Source organism: Nycticebus coucang, chromosome 16, assembly GCF_027406575.1.
Source record: "Nycticebus coucang isolate mNycCou1 chromosome 16, mNycCou1.pri, whole genome shotgun sequence".
Classification (NCBI taxonomy): Eukaryota; Metazoa; Chordata; class Mammalia; order Primates; family Lorisidae; genus Nycticebus; species Nycticebus coucang.
Genome location: NC_069795.1, coordinates 28,092,811 through 28,110,565, shown reverse-complemented (window position 1 = coordinate 28,110,565; position 17,755 = coordinate 28,092,811). Strand labels below are relative to the sequence as shown.

At 34.7% G+C, this 17,755-nt stretch overlaps 1 pseudogene; it reads left to right on the top strand.

The window, feature by feature from the left end:
* Positions 1-14,752: 14,752 nt before the first annotated feature.
* On the top strand, positions 14,753-17,410 carry LOC128567388 (heterogeneous nuclear ribonucleoprotein K-like; annotated as a pseudogene).
* The last annotated feature ends 345 nt before the right edge of the window (positions 17,411-17,755 follow it).

Genomic DNA, 17,755 nt, shown 5'->3' with positions numbered 1-17,755 from the left:
TGAATCAAAGAAGTACTTGAGTATTAAAATTTTTGATATGGAGAATGTTCAGTTTATAATAGTTTTAAATGACAGAAGGTTATGAAGCATGGTACAATATTTTCTCAACTTAGAAAAAACATGAGAAGACTATGTCAAACTTAAGTGGCAGTCTCTGGATGATATACATATTTTGAGTGCCTTTATATTTATTTCTTTAAAATTTTTCTCCCTTTTCCAAATTGTCACATTTTAATTTTAAAAAGGAAAGGTTGTAATCCCCATACTTTAAGAAGCCAAGGTTGGAGAATCACTTGAAGCCAGGAGTTTAAGACTAACCTAGACAAGATAGGCAGGTCTTTTCTCTAGAAAAAGTAAAACAAGTTATCTGGGAATAGTGGCATGTTCCAGTACTCCTAGCTACTCTTGGGGCCAATGTGGGAGGATTGCTTGAACCTAGGAGTTAGAGGCTGTAGTGAGCTATGATAACATCACTGCACCATTGTACTCCACTCTGAGTGACAGAGACCACGTCTAAAAAAGAAAGAAAAAATGAAACGAGTCTCTTACAGCCATATGATCTTTGATAAACCAAACAAAACACTGGGGAAAGAATCCCTATTTAATAAATGGTGCTGGGAGAACTGAATTACCACATGTAAAAGACTGAAACTGGACCTGCACCCCTCACCACTTACAAAAATTGACTCAAGATGGATAAAAGATTGAAACATAAGGCATGAAACAATAAAAATTTGATAAAAAGTGTGGGAAAAATTCTTGAGGATGTCGTCCTAGAGATAGATTTTAGAAGATGACTTCAGTGGTAATCACAACAACAACAAAAATAAACAAATAGGACTTAATCAAACTGAAAAGCTTCTGCACAGCTAAGGACACAATAATTAAAGCAAATAGAGAACCTTCTGAATGAGAAAAAATACTTGCATATCTGACAAAGACTTGATAAGTAGGATGTATAGAGAACTCAAATTAATCCACAAAAAAGAGCAAACAATCCCACCTATCACTGAGCAAGAGACATGAACAGAACCTTCTCTAAGGAAGACAGATGAATGGCTAATAAACATATGAAAAAATGCTTATTGTCCCTGATCATTGGAGAAATATAAATCAAAACCACCCTGAGGTATTACCTAACTCCAGTAAGATTAGCCCACATCACAGAATCCCAAAGTTGCAGATGGTGTGAGTGTGGACAAAGGGGAACACTTTTTCACTGTTGGTGGGACGGCAAACTAATATAGCCTCTTTGGAAAGAAGTATGGATAACCCTCAAAGAACTCAAATTAGACCTCCCACTTGACCTCACAATTCCCCTAGTAGGCATCTACCCAGAAGAAAAAAAAATTCATTTTATCGTAAAGACATTTGCACTAGTTTGTTATTGTAGCTCAATTTACAATCGTCAAGAGGTGGAAACAACCTAAATGCTCAGTACCTCAGGAATGGATTAACAAACTGTGGTATGTGTATACCACGGAGTACTCTTCTGCCATAAAAAAGATGATGACTTGACATCTTTTGTATTAACCTTATTAACCTAGATGGAGTTGAAATACATGCTTCTTACTAAAGTATCACAAGAAGGGAAAAGCAAATATCTGATATACTCAACACTAATATGAAGCCAGTAGATGACCTAATTCATGCCCACATAGGAGAAAAACTCAATTCAATTCAAAATGAGAAGAGGGAGAACAAAGGAGAGGGGAGAGGGGGAACGGGGGGATTGGTGTGCTCCCACTTAATAGGCACAATGTAGGGGTGTGTGGCACACCTTCTGGATGTGGGGCACAACCACAGAGCGACTTTACCTAACAAATTCAAAAATTGTGACCTGGTTGTTTATACCCTCACATTAACCTGAAATAAAAATAAATTAATAAATACATAAATAAATAAGGAAGGGAAGGAGGGAAAGGAAAGACGGAACGAATCCAATAAATAGATAAATAGTACTCTTGAGACAAAACAAAAACTTTTAGGAATATTAATTCATTAAGAAAAAATAGACATAGGCCAAGGGTAGACAGAAGTACAGCAGCCAAATAAAGTAGCTGAAAGTAAGTTATAAAAGTAATATTAAAGATTCTGGATTCATACGGGGAGTGTTTTAAATGGACTTGTTTTCATTTTAAATCATAAAATATCTCTATGTTTATTAGTTTAAAAATCCATTTTTATAAACTCAATCCCCTGAGAATAAAACTAAAGTTATGCATGAGCAAGAGACAGTGTTTGTCTTCACTGTCATCACTGAATATCTTAATCGACTTATCCTTATTTTCTTAATTCATTTGGTATATAATCAAACAATTTTTAAATTTTATTTCTTCTCTTGGATTTTTCAACATAACACTTTTCGAAGTGAATTTCACTGTTTCTATAAATCACTACTTCATTAAGATGCTATGGAAGGACTAAGAGACTCTCATAGCATCTTGGAAAATGACATTTTGCCTATGCTAATCTGTAGAAAGCAAAACAGAAAATAATCTTCAGGCAGGCCAAATCAACTAGTTATTATAGAAGAAAACTATAGTAAGGGATAGGAAACTTGAAGGCTATTGTCCATGATTCTTTAGTCTGTAAGTAGTTATAGGAGGGTAAATTACTAGAATATGTAGAAATGAGTTATAAAATCTTAAAATACTGTGTATGTATAAGGTAGTATAATTGTCTTATTTTAATTAGAAAAATTTCTAACACAAAATTTTTTCAAAGGACTGTATTTATATCTATATTTCAGTTAACAGAATAAGAAAGCAAATTGACAGGTTTTCTTTTTACTAAATATTCTTCATAGCTGTGTCATTTTAAAAATGTGTTCTGGAATGAAAGAATGTAATCCAGTTTCTCTTTGTCCCCAAAACTGATTAAAATTCAGGCTCTGAAACTAAAATAATAACAATGATAATAATAATCTTAAAATCTTAATGAGTAATCAATATTACTTAACTGGAAAATGATTGATCCTGGTCAGTTATTGAATGAGTTTTTTTTTTGTTTTTGTTTGGTTTGATGTATCTCACTGGATGAGAATATATAGTAAGGTAAATATGACCTAAAGTTTTTACAATTGTTGATAAAAACTTTTTGTACATGGACAGCTTCAGTTTAATTCTTATTTGATTGTATAATCATGTATTCAAAGATGAATCACTGACAAGAACTTCCTTGCCTATGTTTTTATTTCTAACACAATGGAAAATCATATAACAATCTAAGGGAAATCTAGAAATAATTATTGGATTAATGTGCTTATAGATTGCCAGCAATTATGATTTACTAGTTATGAGGACACCGTATGTTTTCACCATCTGGTCTTTTTCTTTCTAACTTCACATTTTTGTTAAATAATACCTCAGATATTGTAGCTTATTATTAAATGAAAATGAACTCCATATATTTAAAACATAGAACTTGTGCTAAATACTCAGAAGTTATAACTCTGTTTTTTATTCCAATAAACTAGAAGCAGGATAACACATTTTTCTTTCTGGGGTCTTGAAACATCACACACACACACAGATTTCTGGTTCAGATAATATGATTTTTAAAAGCATGTCAACTTGGTCGTGAATTATTATACCTATAAGATATAATTAGCCAGTCATTTATTTTATTCATGAGTATCCTGAAAATTAATAATGCTATTTCTCAAATGACCTTTCAAACTCCACCTCTGAACCATAGCACACCATGTTCTGAATCATGTTACCAATATGCTGGTACTGAGTTAAACACCAATTTGAGGATCTAAGTTATCTTAAAGAAATCAGCAAATGCTGTATGTGAATACATATTTGAATATTCATGGATAATTTATAGCTTCCTACATCAGATGTTGATGGAAAACATTTGAGAATAGATTGGGGATTAAGTAGGGATAAAATTTCAAGTGGATTGGATAGGGATTAGCTGCTACTGTTTTGGAATCTCAAGCGTATGGAATGCTAACCTGCTAGATCATTCTGCTCAGATTTCTAGCTCAACAGATTTCATAGCCCAGTGACACTGATCCCAATAGCCCATGCCATATCTGATGGAATTGCCATCTCTGTTTGCTTATTTTTTCCCCAAAATACATTGATTCTTTTCAGAAATAATTGTGTTCTCCCAAGTTGAACAGTCTCCTCTCTGACTTCCCTATTTAGCAGTGGACATTAGCCCAGACATTCTTAGAAGATGATTTATAGTCTCCATCACTACTCTAATTAACAGCATGGAGGACCTAGATGTCCACAGAAGGCACTTTTATGGTCATGAAACCACAGTCAACATGGCATCAATATTTCTGTGGCTCATTTATTTTGTTTAACTATTCAGGTTTGTTTTTGTTGTCACTCTTCCCCATCCAAATTATGAATTGCCTGTATGCAAATTAGCCTTATGTGTTTAGAGAATACAAGCAGATTTGACTATTTGCCCTTGTTAAATATTGTAGTGGTAATCTACTATAAAACTATGTTATGACCAAATCAGAGAACATAAGAATTTATTTACTTATGCATTCATTCATTCATTCATTTGGAAAACCTATAATATGTTAAAACTATGAAATTTTCAAATTGGGAAAATGTTGCTCTTTTAGTGGTAATAACCAAGAGATGTCAGTATTAAAGGGACTGAGACACGAGGATATACATGTGAATTTAAATCAGACAGCAGGTATGCACAGATCTTCGCAAAAGAATTCGATTTCAATAATAGTGAAACCACAGACATACCCTTCCAAAAATCCCACTAAGCACACCTTCCTAACTTTTCTCTTATGTATTTTTCCCATTCATTTGCCTTCCACCATCTTGAAAACCCGATGTGGCTCCTGGGATATGATTAGGGAATTGTAAGATGGGAGAATTCAGGAACAAGAGAATGGAGTAGGACAGTGGGTTATGAAAAGGATTATGCTGTCACTGGTAAAGTCAGACCCAAGGAGTAGGAGGAACTGAGCTGTGAACTTTGAAATGATGACTTCATTTCAAAGGCAGCTATAACAGAGCTCTTTCCAGAGGAAGAATCAGTAACTGTTTATATAAAGGACAGAATTACTTCAAGAGTTACTTTACCTGTTTGAGAGATGGGTGTCACAATGTTTTGGGACACCTCCCATCATTCCTAATTAGAGGGAACTAATTTTGGATTGTTGAGAAGAAACCTTGACACCCACATTCCAACATCTTTCACAGAGGGACAAAAAAAATTTTCATATCTGTAATGTGGAAGTACTGTCAGAAGTAGAAGATAACAGCCACGTATGAGCCCGAAGTCCCAGTGTTATTTGCTTGCATTTTTTGTTTAAAAATCACTATAGAGCATATCAACATAAAATGCTATCAACATTTTTATCCACAAATGGTATAAAGTATTTAACAACTGGTTCAGCATGGGTAGTGACCAGCTAAAATGGGTACAGACCAGAGACTTGGACAAGGACCCTAGAAGGTCTGGTGGTACAAGGGAGGGGTTGGGATGACCAAGGCATTAACATGCATTTCATTACTTAAACAACCTATACATACAAAACAGTGTGTGCATTACCTGAATATCATAGCCTTACCTTGCATAATTCACTCATTGATGACACTACCATTGCTGGGCTCTAGAAGCTTGATGTTTTGCCTAACAACTGAAGGGAACTTGCTTATTACAAGGGCACAAAACTTGACATCACTTGATGTATACATATTTTACTTTGCTTCAAGCATTGGGCATTTTAACATTGGCTCATTATGGTTTCTTTGCCAGAAATTTTGATTCATGTGAAAATAGTGTCAAAACAAATTCTGCTGTTTTTCACAAAAAATTCTGAGTTTGGCTGCCATCTTGACCAAGGGTACTAATGTGTGAAATAATGGAATAGTTCCTTGAATGTTCAACAGCTAATATCACTAATGACATAGATAATAACAAAATTCCATACTAAGTGTTTGCACCAAAATGGACCAATGAAAAACAGAAAGTTAAAACTACCTCAAACTTTTAGACAGCATTCATATTAAAACTTGTGATTCGTAGGTTACTTTACATATGTCTTATTTTACAAATATAAAATGTTTAGAGATATGCTCAAGTCCAGCTGGTTACAGTTTTTATGCAATTAGTTCAGCCAATTTATTAAAACATAGTGATCTTGGTGAAAACATGCCTAGTAACTTGTCAAATGAATAGTGGCAACTGGCAGGTAGGTAAATAACTATAAGGATTATGCTTATATTTTCAATAATTATTAAATTTCTTTGAAATTATGCTTAGAATTTTACATATTGCTATATTAAACATCTCCAACTACTTAGAACTTAAAAAATTCATAAATTGTTTGAGTCGTATGCCTTCCTAAGCATTTTTATATGATTTAAACTAAAAAATAAAAGTGTATGTATAATGTTTAACTGTTTTTGAGAACTCTAAGAAGAAAATTAATAAAATAGCAAAGAAATAAAATGGATTAATAATCAGGACCAAGGTCTTTCACATCTAAGATGGAAATAGTATTTAGAAGGGAACAAAGAGCAGTTCCAAGTGGGAAGTCCCAAGTTGCCACAGAACTACTCAACATGGAGAAATGCAACATAGGAAGGATGTTCTTACCATGAGTGCTTACATCAGCTAGGCTATTATGCTTGCAAATCATAGAAAATCCAAATTAAAGTGGCTTAACAATTACAGAATATCGTATTAACTTTTACAACTAAAAAAACTCTAAAGTTTGTCTTTGTTTGGCAGTGATTGAGCTAGCTGTACGAGCACACCGCTGAGGAGACAGTCTCTTTGCTTTTCCAGCCTGCCTTTTGCAGAGCTGGTCTCATTTTAAAGTGGCTCTCTTTATAATTCCATGATGACTACAAGCAGATCTCTGGAACACATGCTTCCTGGAATACATTTGCTCTGTGTAGGAGAGTGTGTTTATCTCAACATTCCCACGAAATGTCTCAAGATTAACTCTCTTTGCACTGGCTGATGCCACATGCACTCCTCCTGAAACACACATTGTATTCAGGAAGGTGGAATCAACTGACTGGAGTATCTTAGAGCACCTAAGTTCTACACCTAGAACGGTTTTTTTTTTTTCAGCTTCCTTGAAACCATTTTGAACCATCACCACCAAAAAAAAAAAAGCAACTATATATAAATATATAAACATATATATTATATCTGATTCTATTGGGAAGATGGAATAAGGGCTGGGAAGGCATCAAACAAATGTCTTCAATCACAAAAATGTAAGAATATTGGCAGCAAAATGAGAACGTTGAACGAATACAATAATTTATGTCATACTGAATTTTTCTCTAACCATGTATTTCACATCCTCGTGTTACTATGGAAGCTTTTTATAAGGAATACATGGAAACAAAAATCCAAAAGAACATATAAAGTTCAGCAATAGCATTCAGATCATTTGGTGCTAAGATAAAATATATCACTGCCTGTTTTTTAGTCATAGACAACTCACAACAGTTTAATCATTAGATTGTGAAATTAAATCTGAGTATGATGAGAATGTTAATTGAACTTATAATGAAATATGTGAGTCAAAGAGGAAAATAACATTTAATTAATAACTACTCTGCCAAACTAGCATATTTTGCATTGGTTATAGCAACTGACATAAATAAGTAGTATTTCCTTATACTCATGGTTCTGCCAACAAAAACTCCATTATGGAGAAAAAATAGCAGTTAAATTATATTTGTATAAACATCCTAGAAAATTCTTATTTTTAAGTGGAATGCATTTGAAATCAGAATTTTGGAATAATTTGAATTTGTGGTAAAACTTTCAGTAAAAAATTATTAGCACACCTTGAACAAATTATAAAGAACACAGAATATATCTGAAATCCATAGGTGAAAATGATGTTTCACAGAAAATAGCTTTTACTTTAAAGGAGAGTTGGTAAAATTAGTCTGAGAACAAGAATAAAATGTTTAGAGATATAATTTAGAGTGAAACATAAAGACAAAATATTTTCACACATCTTTATGTATGAATTAAAAATGGAATAGGAATTATGAAAATCGACCTTGTGAATCATAACCATGTCCTCTTAGCTTATTTAACAAGCAAGAAGACTACTTATGAGACAAAAGAATAGCTGTGAATTTGTTTAAAATACTATAGTCGTATAAAACATAAAATATATTACAATTAAAGAATTTTTCTTGGGTAGCTTTGCTGAAAAAAAAGGGCTGAGACCAAGTTCAGAAGATAATAACAACTTTAACTGCAACAAATCTAGATAATGGTAAAGTTTCTGATGAACTGTCTAACCTGAGTGAAAAATTTAAAGGTTGCCACTACATTTGAGGAGGATATAAGACATCCACAGACATATTCAAAACCTTTGAGATTTAGCAGTAATGTATCAAAAGAATAAAAATGTAGTTGCCACTACATTTGAGGAGGATGGAAGATGTCCATAGACATATTCAAAACCATTGAGATTTAGCAGTAATGTATCATAAAAATTTAATGTATCATTAAATGCATTCAGTGGTAGCAGTTTTTTATCTAGCTCAATACCAGCATCTGTAAGAAGACTTAATAATGTTCCAAAAACATTTTAAGTGAAACCAAGTTAAAAACTACAGGCACCTCTGTCATTAAAAATACATCAGCCTATATATCACTGTGCCTTGTTAATCATGATTTAGCACTCTAAGACAAATGAAATTTGATTCGAACCTTGCTTGTTTTATGTATTTTTAGCTGAAGAAATTGCAGTAGTGATACTTCATTTCTTCTAGATTAAATCAAAGACATGACAAAATATTTTATAAAATATCATTGAGCTTTATATATGTCTGAATAAAAAAGAAATTCTCCTTTGGGGTATCAAATGATGCTTTTCCCTGCCACCCAGCCCATTCCCCTATCTCCAAAGAATTTACACATTTACAACAGAGTGGTTATGTATCATCCAGGTTACAGATCCCCCTAGAGGTATCAGCATAAAAAAAGTAAAAATTATGGGGCAGCGCCTGTGACTCAGTGAGTAGGGTGCTGGCCCCATATACTGGAGGTGGTGGGTTCAAACCCGGCCCTGGCAAAAAAAAAGAAAGAAAAGTAAAAATTAGGTCCATTGTTGTTTTTAGTAAATTAAGCTATGTCATGTTTTGCTTATGATCGTTTTTGTTTTCTGTTCAAAGATGAAATTGAGAATTAATTAAAAGTTCTGTTTAGCACATACATCAATATGCTTTATCATACATGGGAAGTATGTATGTATCTGTAGTAAGATTTAACCATTGATATCAGACTCTGTCTAGAATACATTGAATATAGTTCTTTCAGAGACCAAATAGTATGTTAGTACTTATTGTTCTTCATTATGACTTAGAAGAGAAAATTATTTCAGTGTGATGCATCTAACAATGTCAAATTATAAATTAAGATAGGAATTATGCACTAAGTATCTTAATGTGGGAAAATAGCACGTCATAACAGAAAACATTCTAAGAAATGCAATTTGCATTCAGAGATTCAGATTTCATAGCATACAATATGCATCCAAATAAAATAAAAACACATTTGGTCACCAAGATGTTCACTACTGAGCCCAAATCTTTTCCTTTTCCCTAGAGCTTCCTGGGTCTCTCTTGAGATGATGTACCTGTACTGTAACGAAAGATATATAATTTAAGGTTAAACTGGTTTCATTAACACCAACAGTGAGTGAAGACTTTCAAGGATTTTTTTTCACACCTGACTTGAAGAAAGTAAAATTCATGACCAGTTCATTCAATTCTTATATGTGATTGTATTTTTAAGGGGGGTACTATCGATTGAATGTTTATATCCCCCCAAACTCATAGTTTGAAACTGAGTCCCCAGTGTGTATGTATTTGGAGCTGTGGACTTTGGGATGTGATTGCTATTAGATTGATAGGTGGTGATGTATTGGATTAGTACCCTTGCCCCAGAGAAGCCCCTCACCCCTTTCATTATGTGAGGATACAGTGAGAAAATGGAATTATTTCAACGAAGAAGTGGGTTCTCACCAGGCACTAAGTCTCCTGTGTCTTGTTGGGCTTGCCAGCCTCCAGATTTGTAAAGAACACATTTCAGTTGTTTACAAACCACATAGCCATAGTATTCTCTTATTGCAAACAGGACTAAGATGGGGGCATCTTAGCTTTCTAAGGCTGCAATCACAAAGCGCCACGAAGTACATACTTCAACACAACAGAAATCTGGTCTCTCCCAGATCTTGTGACGAGAAGCCTAAAATCAAGGGGTTGGCAGGGCTCTGCTACCTCTGAGGGCCCTAGAGGAAGATGCATCTTGGCCTCTTCCAAATTTTGGCAGTCCCAGATGCTCCTTGGCAAATAGCAGCATCACTCCTATCTCTGCCTCTATCTTCACTTGACGCTTTTCCCTATGTGTCTCTTCCTATAAAAGCAGATGTCATAATGGATAAAGGGCCCACCCTAACCTAGTATGACCTCATCTTAACTAATTCCATCTACCAGAACCCTATTTCCAAGGAAGGTCCCATTCACAGGTATAGAGAGTTAGGGCTTCAATATGTATGTTGAGGGTGTACAATTCAACCTATTATAGGGAGAAACCAACATAACATATTTTCCCCACATGAATTCTAAACCAATTGTGAAGTAAATCTAGAGAGAAGACCAATGGTGAAAAAAATATCACTTGCATTGATGAGAAAGCTCAATTTGGTGAATCTGGCATATCTGAAGGCTGATGAGCTTTCTAACCCTAAAAATTACATTTATTTGTCTTTTAGTCACACTGTTGGGCCACCACAGATTTCTTCATGTGATCACTTGCCCCAAAAGCGTGTGTAACATGGAGGAGCAGAGCACAGTGTGCTCTGTCTGTAAACAGGCTGGCTGCAACATGGCCCCAAAAAAAGAGAAAGGAAAAGACTTAAGAGTACCATGTTAGCAGAGCTCCCACCACACAAAAGAAACATGAGGACTAGGCAATAAGTTTTCTCACAACAGTATTTGCCTGTGCTTATCAAGACATTTTTATTATTGTTACTACCATGAGTCTGGCTTGGAATATTTCTCCCAGAGCTCCATTTTAAATAGGTTTTCTTAATTATTTGTATTTCAAATGTATACATAACTTGTTCTAGTAGCTAGAAGGAAGCTGTAAAATTTTAGCCTACATTTAAGATAAAATTATCTATAATATTTGGTGTAATAGAAAAAATATGGCTGGGCACGGTGGCTCACACCTATAACCCTACCATTCTGGGAGGCTGAGGAGGGGGAACTGCTTGAGCTCAGGAGTTCAAGGCCAGTTTGAACAAGCATGAGACCCCTGTCTCTACTAAAAACAGAAAAACTGAGGAAGGAAGATCACTTGAACCTGAGAGTTTGAGGTTGCTATGAGCTATGATGATGTCATGGCACTCTACCCAGGGTGAAGAGTGCGACTGTTTCAAAACAAAAAAAAAAGGAAAGAAAAGAAAAAAGAAAAAATATTAGAATTATACACTTCATGAGGCAGAATAATTAAATCCATCCTATAGTTGAGAATTTTAGAGCTTGTCACAAGAATGGCTACCAGGAGGGTCATTTGGTTAGAAATGCATGTTTATGAAGGGCCTCAGCATTGATTTTTTTTATATATTCTCCAAAAGAAATAACATAAAATTTTACAAGATTGAAAGAAAGTGTGTGTCTCACAACTTTAATCCACTATGTGATCACACTGTCTGTAGTGAACTGTCAATAAATAGCTTTTATAAATTCTGAAATTAACTTAAATAGCAAAATTGTATTTTCATCTTGTAGGGTTAATTCATTTACTATCTTTCAATGTTAAGATAACTAATTTCATTAACTCTTTTGTAGATACTTAAAGTTTTAATATGTTAGAAGTGTCAAAAAATAAAAACAAATGACTTATGCTTCTCCAAAACTTTAAAAAATATATGAACTTAGAAAGTTTTTATTTCTGAGTAGAGTTTATTAGGGATGGTGTCATAGGCAGCCTATAGGGTGACCACCTAGTAACCCTGCTGCCTGGTCTTCACCCGTCTGTGTATAATCTTTTCCCCTTCAGTGTGGGCTAGACTTCTGACTTACTCCCGATGAAGAGATGATGCCAAAAGTGATAGTATGTCATTTCAAAGTTTGAAAGATGGTGGCTTCCATATTGATTGCTCTCTCTCACTGTACCTCAGATCACTTGCTCTGATGTGATGAATCATGTGATTAGGAACTTCAGAAGCAGATTCCCCCTCCAGCTGAGCCTTCTGATGGGACTGCAGCCCCAGGCAATAGCTTGGCCACAATCTAAAGAATAACCTTTATCCAGAGGTGACCCCTGGCTCACAGAAACTGATAATTTTCTTTGTGTAAGCCTTTAAGACATTAAGTTTTGGAGGAATTTGTTATGTAGCCACAGATGACTAATAGGAGAGATGAGGAAAGGTCAAGAATTATATTCTAATTTAGTGTTAAAATCATGAGTTTAGGATTCAGTTTTTTTTTAATAACTTAAAAACATTTTAAGTATACATAATGTTTTCTTGATCAAAGAATTCCAAATACTTGAGAGATACAAAGAGTTACGTTTAATATTCAATCTTCTTTGTTTCTACATCCCTCCACTGAGTTAGTTGTAAGGTTATTATTTTAGATCTTTTCTTCTGAATTTACATTTTCATATGTGATATTTTATTTCACAGAAATAACATTGAATGATCTGCAATATTTAAAAAAAAATTGACTTGTCCTGAAGACCTTCCCACAGATGCCAGTAGATAACATAACTTATTCTTTTTTTTTTTTTTTTTTTTGTGGTTTTTGGCCGGGGCTGGCTTTGAACCTGCCACCTCCGGCATATGGGACCGGCGCCCTACTCACTGAGCCACAGGCACCGCCCATAACTTATTCTTTTGACTTTTATGGTCATTTAGAACATATCCATAACACAATTCTAGTTAGTCCATCCCCCCTGCTCTGATACACATTTGGATTCTCTAGTATTTTACTCTGACCAAAACTGTTGCAATTAATTTAGTTGCAATTGTTATTGTCCTAATTAGCACAATTACAATTTATACTACCACAGCAGTGTATGAGAACACTGCATTTCCACCACTTCCATGCCAATACTAGTTTTCATCTTTTGAACACATTCTACTCTCTTCTTCCACCCTTCACATTAATGACTTTCAGATTTCTTCCAGCTTCCATAGTTTTTAAAGTATTTAGATCTCTAAATTACCCGTTAGTTTTCCAATAATGTTTAATTAACTTACAGATCAAATTTGGAGAAGATAATAACAATAACAAAAAATTTTTCAAAAATTAAAAATTAGTATATTTTCACTTGACTCTAAGTTAACCTATTTAACAGAAGCCTGTTGAATCCTTCATTTGCTTCTCCTCTGAATAATTACAGTTCCACATAGTGAATAACCAATAAATATTAATTAAATTGAATTGATTTAATTGCCTCTGGCGTTTCTTGTTACCTGCCATTAAATGGTAACTTCCTAGAACCCAGACTTTGGTTTCTAAATATCATTCTCCACTAAACAAACAAGGAGACAAATAAAAAAACCAAAAACAATGACAACAAAAAATTAGGGTTCTGCTCTCCTTAGTAAAGTGTCTGAAGAGTGGAAAACGCAAGCACCCTATGTACTCAAATACTAATCTGAAACTAGTAGATAAGCAACTACAAGCCTACACGAGAGAAAAACACAGTTACATTCAAGTAGGGGAAAGAGAAGGAGGGAGCTCAGTAAGCTCCCATCTAATGGGTACAATGTAGGGGTATATGGCACAGGTCCTCAGGGAAGGACTCAACTACAGCTCAGATGCTCCCTAACAAATGCAAACAATGTAACCCAATTGTATGTACTGTTATATTTGGTTTCAACCAAAATGAAAAAACATAGGGTTCCTTAGAGAAATGACTGAACAAACAGCTGTGGCAGAGAAAGTATAAGATAAGCTTAGAGTATCTTGTGAGAGAAAGTATAAAAGGCAAACTTTAAAAGGACATTGAAGCAGGCTGGAGGGGCCTCCATCTGGTCAAATTAGAACAATGTACACATCAAAAGGAATAACAATAGCAACTTACTGATTAGTAAGTAATAATGAGTGTAACCTATTAAATAAGAATCCACAAGTTTATGATGAAATAAATAAATATGTGGGGAATAAAATGAGAGGGAAAGGAAGGTTTTTCCTTAGAGTACCAACTAATAAATGTAGAGATGATGATAGGAAATTACCATTCAGCAAGCAATATTTGATTGAGGCAAGAATCATCAATGAATGCTAAACCTAGGGAGTGGATGTATTATGAGGAATGGATTGTGTCAGAGTTCTCCAAAGAAACAAAATCAATAGGATATGTGTACAAATAACACACACATATAATTACATATATATGTACTTAATATATATATATAAGATATATATCTCCTATATGTATGTAAAATATAACATGTATTATATATAATTTATATACATAATTACATCCATCTATCCTGTATTGTCATGTACTCATATAAGTAGATATATAAAATATATAATCCCATACATGAAAATATATTCTATTTTACCTATACATATATATATAAAGAGATGTATTTTAAGGAATTGGCCCACATAACTGTAGAGGTTTGCTAGTATGAAATCTAGAGGACAGGCTAGTAGGCTGGAAACTAAGGTGGGATCTTGAGGCAGACTTCTTGCTCTCCAGAAAATCTTGGCTTTTGCTCTTAACATCTTCAACTAATGGGATGAGGACGAACCACATTATTGCAGGTAAGACCTGCTTTAATAAAATCAAATGATTGTAAGTATTAATCATACCTGTCAATTATCTTCATAGCAACATCTAGATTAGTGTTTGACCAAATACCTAGGTACTATAGCCTAGCCAAGTTGACATATAAAATTAGCCAGCCTGGAGCTATTCATATAACCTCAAAATAACTCACCACACACTTATTAATTATAAAGGAAGAAATAGTACATTTATAGACCTCCAGCTATTCATTCAATCAGAGTTAACATCATTGATAATAGGACAAAGCCTGATATGATTCTACGATATTCCTATCGAAAACATCCAACGTTTATTTAATTATGAGAGAATGTCAGGCAAACCTTCATTGGGGGAACTTCTATAAAATGATTGACCTATATTCTTACAAAATGTTAATCTCATGAAAGATAAACAAGACTGAGGAACATTTCAAACTCAGAGAAGACTAAAGAGATGCAACCACATCATCCGGGGTTGGATCCTACGTGGGGGAGTGGGGCGCGAGAACATGAAGGACAAGGCTTTAAGGAGCATTACTCATTGCTGCAACAATTGATGAAATTTTAAAAGGAATATGTGTTAGGTAATAGTAGTATATTCATATTAACTTTCCTGATTTTAAGAACTCTAGTCATTTAAGAGCATATCCTTAGTCTTAAGAAATGCACACTGCTATTTAGGGGTCAAGCAGCGGGATGTCTGCAACTTTACTCTCAAATTGCTCAGAGAACAAAGATAGGTAAATAGTTGGGTAGACAGATGATAGGAAGATAAAGTAAATGAGACCGAATATGAACAGATGGTCAACCTGGGTAAGGAATATACAGAAATTATTCATATGATTCTTGTAACTTTTCACTAACTCTGAAATGTTATTAAAAAGCAATGTTAAGCTTTTGTTTCTTATAGTTTTGATCATTTACATTCTCTGAAAGTGGAAATTTTTTTCTCAAAAATTTTGCCTATAGCTCTGTCTCTTAGATAATCAATTCAACATAAACTCTATCATTTAATCGTCTAAGGATCTTAGGAGCTCTCCTTCCCACAATTAAATTTTTATTTGATACTCTGACTTGTATCAAATCTGTGATTTATAGGTTACAAAGTGATGCAAATCACAAAGCAGCACAAAATTAATTAAAAAGTATTCAGAATTAGGAGACTAGGCTAATAGTCTAGAGGCATGAATTCTGTTCTCATCTGAATCCTAAGCAATGCAAATTAGTGCAGCTTTATTCACATGAACACTATGACTTACTGTTGATGAGTTATTTTATAACACTATTAACCATTTTTAATTAAAATTATCATTGCATATGGTGAGCTTTAATATAGAAAGGAGAAAAAGATACCTCGAGAAGGTAATTATGATATGAAACACTAATATTTTTACTGGTAAAAGCAACTAAAAAAGAGCAGCATTTATTATTCCACCTACTGACCAGCTCTGACTGAAAACTGTTTTTATGTATAGTAAATAATTGGGTAGAAATAATAATTCGTTCTTTAAAATATTAATGTCAGAGGGAAGGGACAATGGCCTCACATGGCTACTACAGGGAATGAGTTGTTGGCCCTGCCAAGCACACTTCATTCGGCTCTGCAAAGATATATAATAACTGTGTAAGATATATATAAGTGTGTCCATTTAAATAAGAAAATGGAAACCAAACAGTTGAAGGAAAACTTCCCAACACTGAAACCAACAGTGAACTTGGTAAACGTCCTACAGAAGATATGGAAGAAGAACAAGCATTTAAAAGCTCTAGAAACACTGATGAAATGGTTGAATTATGCATTCTACTTCAGAGCAAGAAGGCTGGGACAGTGATTGGGAAAGGAGGCAAGAATATTAAGGCTGTCTGTACCGACCACAATGCCAGTGTTTTAGTCCCTGAATGCTATAGATTATCAGTATTGAAACAATATTGAAACAATAGACGTTCTAAAGAAAATTATCTCTACCTTAGAAGAGGGCCTGCAGTTGCCATCACCCACTGCAACCAGCCAGCTCTTGTTCGAATCCGATGCTGTGGAATGCTTAAATTACCAGCACTATAAAGAAGTGCCTTTGACTGCAAGTTCAGACAGTTGATTTATCAGAGTCTGGAAGGAATAATAATTGGGGTGAAAGGTGCTAAAATCAAAGAAATTTGAGAGAACATTCAAACAACAATCAAGCTCTTCTAGGAATGCTGTCCACATTCCACTGGCAGTCATTTTTATTGGAGGAAAACCTAATAGAGTTGTAGAGTGGTCATCCTCGATCTTATATCTGAGTCTCCCATCAAAGAATATGAGCAGTCTTATGATCCCAATGTTTACAATGAAACCTGTGACTATGTTGATTTTACAATGATGTTTGATGACTCTTGTGGATGACCCTTGTGATTCCCAATGCGAGGAAGAGGTGGTTTTCGATAGAATGCCTTCTGGTGGGGGTGGATGTACCATGCCTCCATTTAGAAGAGATTATGACACGAGCCTTCATAGAGGACAACCTCTTCCTCCTCCTGGATGAGGTGGCCAGGGTGGCAGCAGAGCTCGGAATCCCCCTCTTCCTCTACTACCACCTAGAGGAGGATATCTAATGGCCTATGACAGAAGAGGAAGACCTGGAGACCCTTAAACCACCCTGAGATATCCCCTAACCCCAGTGAGAAAGGCCCACATCACAGCATCTCAAACCTGCAGGTGCTGGCATGGATGTCGAGAGAAGGGAACACTTTTACACTGCTGGTAGGGCTGCAAATGAATACAACCTTTTTGGAAGAAAGTATGGAGAGTCCTCAAAGAACTCAAATTAGACCTCCCATTTGATCTTGCAATCCCAGTACTGGGCATCTACCTAGAAGGAAAAAAACAAAGACACCTTATCATAAGGACATTTGCACTAGACTGTTTATCACAGCTCAATTTAGAGTCACCAAAATGTGGAAAAAACCTAAATGCCCACCAACTCAGGAACAGATTA